Raw genomic sequence first — 7,500 nt, 5'->3', positions numbered from 1 at the left:
GGAGGGGGTACGGCGGTGGGGGTCCCTGCCCAGGGCTCTGGTTCTCCGAGTCGGGCAGGAGGGTGTACGGCGGTGGGGGTCCCTGCCCAGGGCTCTGGTTCTCCGAGTCGGGCAGGAGTGGGTACGGCGGTGGGGGTCCCTGGCCAGAGCTCTGGTTCTCCGAGTCGGGCAGGAGGGGGTACGGCGGTGGGGGTCCCTGGCCAGAGCTCTGGTTCTCCGAGTCGGGCAGGAGGTGGTCCAGGCGGGTGCCCCCTGGTCCCCCCGACGTGTTAGGGGGCAAGCGGTGGGTCTCCCCCAAGCCCAAAGCCCCGGTTCCCAGAGTCGGGTAAACTGCGGGAGTAACTTTGACTCTCTTAAGGTAGGCAGGAACCGGTGTGAGTGGTGTGGAAAGCCGAGTTGGGGCTCCATGCTCTGGGCACAGGGGGATCTCCTAGTGGTCCACCCCAGGCCCAGAGTGTGGAGCCCCAACTCGGCTTATTTTTTTTAAAATTATTATTATTTTATTTATTTTTTTTTATCTTATTTTATTTTTTCAATTTTTCGGGATGCACCGGGTAGAAGTTCAAACTTCAACCGCCGCGGGGGTCCCTGGCCAGAGCTCTGGTTCTCCGAGTCGGGCAGGAGGTGGTCCAGGCGGGTGCCCCCTGGTCCCCCCGACGTGTTAGGGGGCGAGCGGTGGGTCTCCCCCAAGCCCAAAGCCCCGGTTCCCAGAGTCGGGTAAACTGCGGGAGTAACTTTGACTCTCTTAAGGTAGGCAGGAACCGGTGTGAGTGGTGTGGAAAGCCGAGTTGGGGCTCCATGCTCTGGGCACAGGGGGATCTCCTAGTGGTCCACCCCAGGCCCAGAGTGTGGAGCCCCAACTCGGCTTATTTTTTAAAAATTATTATTATTATTATTATTATTATTATTTTAATCTTATTTTATTTTATTTTTTTCAATTTTTCGGGATGCACCGGGTAGAAGTTCAAACTTCAACCGCCGTGGGGGTCCCTGGCCAGCGTTCTGGTTCTCCGAAGTGGGGCTGAGGGGGTCCAGGCGGGTGCCCCCTGGTCCCCCCCGACGTGTTAGGGGGCGAGCGGTGGGTCTCCCCCAAGCCCAAAGCCCCGGTTCCCAGAGTCGGGTAAACTGCGCGACTAACAATGACTCTCTTAAGGTAGTCAGAAACCGGTGTGAGTGGTGTGGAAAGCCGATTCGGGGCTCCACGCTCTGGGCACAGGGGGATCTCCTAGTGGTGCCCCCCAGGCCCAGAGTGTGGAGCCCCAACTCGGCTTATTTTTATTTTTATTATTATTTTTTTTTTTTATTTAATTATTATTTTGGGATTATTAGACTGGGTAGAAGTTGCAACTTCAAACGGGCATATCTCCGGAACCAAGCCGAGTTGGGGCCCCATACACCCGGCGTGGGGGGCCCTCCTAGAGGCCCCCAATACCCCCGAGTGTGGAGCCCCAACTCGGCTTACTTTTCGAGTTACAGCCGGTCAAAGTTGAAACTTTAAAGGGCCATATCTCCGGAACCAAGCCGAGTTGGGGCCCCATACACCCGGCGTGGGGGGCCCTCCTAGAGGCCCCCAATACCCCCGAGTGTGGAGCCCCAACTCGGCTTACTTTTCGAGTTACAGCCGGTCAAAGTTGAAACTTTAAAGGGCCATATCTCCGGAACCAAGCCGAGTTGGGGCCCCATACACCCGGCGTGGGGGGCCCTCCTAGAGGCCCCCAATACCCCCGAGTGTGGAGCCCCAACTCGGCTTACTTTTCGAGTTACAGCCGGTCAAAGTTGAAACTTTAAAGGGCCATATCTCCGGAACCAAGCCGAGTTGGGGCCCCATACACCCGGCGTGGGGGGCCCTCCTAGAGGCCCCCAATACCCCCGAGTGTGGAGCCCCAACTCGGCTTACTTTTCGAGTTACACCCGGTCAAAGTTGAAACTTTAAAGGGCCATATCTCCGGAACCAAGCCGAGTTGGGGCCCCATACACCCGGCGTGGGGGGCCCTCCTAGAGGCCCCCAATACCCCCGAGTGTGGAGCCCCAACTCGGCTTACTTTTCGAGTTACACCCGGTCAAAGTTGAAACTTTAAAGGGCCATATCTCCGGAACCAAGCCGAGTTGGGGCCCCATACACCCGGCGTGGGGGGCCCTCCTAGAGGCCCCCAATACCCCCGAGTGTGGAGCCCCAACTCGGCTTACTTTTCGAGTTACACCCGGTCAAAGCTGGACAGGAAGTGGCCGTATCTCGGGACCGGAAGGTCCCCGTGGCTCGGGACGGCGGGAGGAGCAAGGTCCCCGAGAGCGGGCCCCGCACCCGCCGCCGCGAGCCGCTGGGACCTCCCGGTCCCGAGATGGGCCCCGTTACGCGCGGGCGACTTTCGGAGAAAACGGCCCGTATCTCGGAGAGGGGAGGTCCCAGCGGCTCGCCCTTTCGGGTGTCGGGGGCTCCCCACGGGCCCTCTCGGACCCCGCCTCCCCCGGGCCCCTGGGACCTTTCCTTCCCAGGCGCCCCCCCGACACGTCGGGCCCCTTTTCTCCGGGACCCGGGGGCCCCGGAGCTCGGGGGCGGGCTCTTTGCGAGGGGCCCGCCGGGACGCCACACTTGACCCGAGTCCGGTGTCTCTGGGCCGCCGGGTCCCCGAGCTACGGGCGTTCGAATTCGGGGCCCGAAAATCCCTCAAAGTCCGAAAACGTGCAGTGGGCGGGGACTTCCGGGGGCCCCGGAGGCTCTGACGGCACACCCAGGGAGGTGCACCGTCCTCGGGCACGGCCAGGTGGCCCCCCCCGGGGTCCTGGAAGTCCCCCCGCCCCCCGGAGACACCCACACCCACAAGACGGGAAGATTCCGTTTTTCGCCGATATCTCGAAGACGGCCGGGCGAAAAAATTTCAAACTCGGGTCTTCCCAAGGCCTCGAGGGGCCCTATCCAAAGAGGCCACCCGCGTCCCCGGGGGCCTCGGGGTCAGGGAGTTAGGCCCGGTCAAAGGCGCGGCGTTTTTGGCTTATATCTCGCGAACCCCTGGGCCAATCTTCCCCAAACTCGAATCGACCGTAGTGCCGGACGGGGCCTTTCGAAAGAGCCCACCCACGAGGTCCAACTCGCCCGGGTCCCCGAGTTATAGCCGTTCAAAGTCGGGGGTCCCGGCGAACGGCGATCCGGTAGGGGGCGTCCCCGGGGCCCGCCGCCGCCCTGGTTCGAGCGAGGGCCCCCGTGGGACCTCGCCACCCAAATTTGAGCTCTCTGGGCCTTCGCGTCGCGGAGATACGGGCGATTTTCTCCCGGGATCGTGACGTCATCGGCGGGCGCCATTTCAGAGCGCGGCCGAGGGTTTTCGGCCGATATCTCCGCGAATACTCGACCAAAAACGACGAAACGCATATGGACGCGTTCAGCTCGGCGAGACGGTTCGAATGAGCCCGGCCTCGGCCGGGCACGTCGACTTTTCGGCGAGATATTTGCGTTTTTCCGCTTCCGGGGCGCTTTGGGGGCCCGTATCTCGGGCCCCCGGGGGCCCACGGGGCTGGGGGCGGTCTCATTCGAAAGGTCTCGTCCCGTTCTCCAGCCGACAAAAATTTGGCGTCGATCGGAGCCGCCTTCGGCGAGCTACGGTCGTTTGAAGCCCCGTGCGGTGGGGTTACCGTCCTTCAAACAGCCGCCGCTCGCAGGGGGAGTCCCGGGGAGGCATGGTTGCCTGTATGACTTGGGCTTGGAGCGCCCAGCCCCGCGCTCCTGGAGAACCTCCGGTGCACAGGGTCTGCTGCAACCAGCCACGTGGGTTTTGAGGGGTAGGGGAGCGTGCGCTCTCCTCCCCGGGCGGGCGGCCGGGCTCCGGGGGCTCGCGCCTCCACGGAGGGACCTCGCTCCCGGGGCTTCGTCCCCGGGGCTCGGGGGCTCCGTGGCGGCTCGGCCCCCGGGGTTTCGACCCCGCTCGCTCGCTCCAAAACCCAAGTCCAAAACGTGGGGTTGCACGGGAGCTCCGGGCGCGACGGGTCTCCACGCACGGCCCCGGGGAGGGTGCTCCGACCCGGGCCGGAGGCAGATTCGCCCCCTGCCCCCCGGCTGTCCGCCCGGAGCCGAGACGGTCCTAAAACGGGCCATGGGGGTGATGTAGAAGGGTAACGCTCACACAACCAGAACTCACACAAACCGATCTGCTATCCCAGGCAGGGTGCGGGTCTCCTGGGCACGAATAAAGCCCGATGCCCCGTGGGTGATGTTGGCCCTGGCCACTCAAGGCACCACTCACCCAAGCCAGAGAGGGTGCACTCTGGCTGGGGAAGCAGATTCAATCTCTGCTGTGGTGGAGCTCTGAAAAACACGAAAACCTCCAGGGAAAAGACGGCCCGGTTTCTCTGAAAAGTGCATCCCAGGCAGGGTGCGGGTCTCCTGGGCACGAATAAAGCCCGATGCCCCGTGGGTGATGTTGGCCCTGGCCACTCAAGGCACTCACCCAAGCCAGAGAGGGTGCACTCTGGCTGGGGAAGCAGATTCAATCTCTGCTGTGGTGGAGCTCTGGAAAAACGCGAAACCTCCAGGAAAAGACGGCCCGGTTTCTCTGAAAAGTGCATCCCAGGCAGGGTGCGGGTCTCCTGGGCACGAATAAAGCCCGATGCCCCGTGGGTGATGTTGGCCCTGGCCACTCAAGGCACTCACCCAAGCCAGAGAGGGTGCACTCTGGCTGGGGAAGCAGATTCAATCTCTGCTGTGGTGGAGCTCTGGAAAAACGCGAAACCTCCAGGAAAAGACGGCCCGGTTTCTCTGAAAAGTGCATCCCAGGCAGGGTGCGGGTCTCCTGGGCACGAATAAAGCCCGATGCCCCGTGGGTGATGTTGGCCCTGGCCACTCAAGGCACCACTCACCCAAGCCAGAGAGGGTGCACTCTGGCTGGGGAAGCAGATTCAATCTCTGCTGTGGTGGAGCTCTGGAAAAACGCGAAAACCTCCAGGGAAAAGACGGCCCGGTTTCTCTGAAAAGTGCATCCCAGGCAGGGTGCGGGTCTCATGGGCACGAATAAAGCCCGATGCCCGTGGGTGATGTTGGCCCTGGCCACTCAAGGCACCACTCACCCAAGCCAGAGAGGGTGCACTCTGGCTGGGGAAGCAGATTCAATCTCTGCTGTGGTGGAGCTCTGAAAAACACGAAAACCTCCAGGGAAAAGACGGCCCGGTTTCTCTGAAAAGTGCATCCCAGGCAGGGTGCGGGTCTCATGGGCACGAATAAAGCCCGATGCCCACCTTGAAACGGAGCCTGGGCTCGACTCTGAAGTCCAGATCTCGAAAAACGACAGAGTCCAAAAAAGGTGCGGTGGCTCCAAACCTCCATGCCCTCAGACCTCCCTGGCCAGCCCAGGGAGGGTGGCCCGTCCTGGGCCAGACTCAGATTTCCCCCGCCACCCCTGGAGCTCCGCCTGGAGCGAAGACGGTCCTAAAACGGACCCTGGGGCTCTTGTAGAGGATGAGGGAGAGAGGGGCCTTCAGAGAGCCCCTGGCCGGCTTGACTCTGGAGTCGAATTTGAAAAATAGACAGAGTCCATAAACGTGCTGTCTGTTCGGACCTCCAGGGCACTCAAGGCACTCACCCAAGCCAGAGAGGGTGCACTCTGGCTGGGGAAGAGGATTCAATCTCTGCTGTGGTGGAGCTCTGAAAAACACGAAAACCTCCGGGAAAAGGCGGCCCGGTTTCTCTGAAAAGTGCATCCCAGGCAGGGTGCGGGTCTCCTGGGCAAGAACGAAGCCCAATGCCCACCTTGAAACGGAGCCTGGGCTCGACTCTGAAGCCCAGATCTCGAAAAACGACAAAGTACAAAAAATGTGGGGTGGCTCCAAACCTCCATGCCCTCAGACCTCCCTGGCCAGCCCAGGGAGGGTGGCCCGTCCTGGGCCAGATTCAGATTCGCCCGCCACCCCTGGAGCTCCACCTGGAGCGAAGACGGTCCTGAAAACGGGCCTTCGGGGATGTATGAGAGAGGGGAAGCGTGGTGGTGGCAAACACAGAGGACCCCTACCAGCGATCAGACCGTCGTGAGTCCCACTCAGAGTCACTCTGGGTGGGCATGTAAAAAATCCAGATTACGCCGCGCTGGAGCTCTGGAAGTTACGAGACCTCCAGGAAAAGACAGGCTGGTTTTCTGAAAAGTGCACCCCAGGCAGGGTGCATCTTTTCCTGGGCACGAGCCCAGCGCACATGGTGTGGTGGTCCGGCTCTGGTGCCAAAGTTTGGGGGAAAAAAATAGACAAAGTCCAATAACGTGGTGTGGTTCCAAAGCTCCATGCCCTCAGACCTCCCTGGCCAGCCCAGGGAGGGTGGCCCGTCCTGGGCCAGATTCAGATTTGCCCGCCACCCCTGGAGCTCCACCTGGAGCGAAGACGGTCCTAAAACGGGCCTTCGGGGATGTATGAGAGAGGGGAAGCGTGGTGGTGGCAAACACAGAGGACCCCTACCAGCGATCAGACCGTCGTGAGTCCCACTCAGACTCACTCTGGGTGGGCATATAAAATCCAGACTACGCCCCGTCGGAGCTCTGGAAGTACGAGACCTCCAGGAAAAGACAGGCTGGTTTTATGTAAAGTGCACCCCAGGTAGGGTGCATCTTTCCTGGGCACGAGCCCAGCGCACATGGCGGGGGGTCCGGCTCTGAGAAAAATCGACTAAGTCCAATGACGTGGTGTGGTTCCAAAGCTCCATGCCCTCAGACCTCCCTGGCCAGCCCAGGGAGGGTGGCCCGTCCTGGGCCAGAGTCAGATTCGCCCGACACCCCCTGGAGCTCCACCTGGAGGGAAGACGGTCCTAAAACGGGCCTTCGGGGATGTATGAGAGAGGGGAAGCGTGGTGGTGGCAAACACAGAGGACCCCTACCAGCGATCAGACCGTCGTGAGTCCCACTCAGACTCACTCTGGGTGGGCATATAAAATCCAGACTACGCCCCGTCGGAGCTCTGGAAGTACGAGACCTCCAGGAAAAGACAGGCTGGTTTTATGTAAAGTGCACCCCAGGTAGGGTGCATCTTTCCTGGGCACGAGCCCAGCGCACATGGCGGGGGGGTCCGGCTCTGAGAAAAATCGACTAAGTCCAATGACGTGGTGTGGTTCCAAAGCTCCATGCCCTCAGACCTCCCTGGCCAGCCCAGGGAGGGTGGCCCGTCCTGGGCCAGAGTCAGATTCGCCCGACACCCCCTGGAGCTCCACCTGGAGGGGAGACGGTCCTAAAACGGACCTTCGGGGCTGTATGGAAGAGGGCAAGTGTGGTGGTGCAAAACACGGAGCACCCCCCCTACCATTGATCAGACCGTCGTGAGTCCCACTCAGACTCGCTCCGGGTGGGCATATAAGATCCAGACTACGCCCCGTCGGAGCTCTGGAAGTACGAGACCTCCAGGAAAAGACAGGCTGGTTTTATGGAAAAAGTGAAACCCCAGGCAGGGTGCATCTTTCCTGGGCACGAGCCCAGCGCACATGGTGTGGTCCGGCTCTGGTGCCAAAGCTTGGGGAAAAAAAATAGACTAAGTCCACTG

The sequence above is a fragment of the Pimephales promelas genome, chromosome 2 (genome assembly GCF_988280905.1).
Source record: "Pimephales promelas chromosome 2, fPimPro1.hap1.1, whole genome shotgun sequence".
Classification (NCBI taxonomy): Eukaryota; Metazoa; Chordata; class Actinopteri; order Cypriniformes; family Leuciscidae; genus Pimephales; species Pimephales promelas.
Note: the sequence above shows the minus strand (reverse complement) of the source record.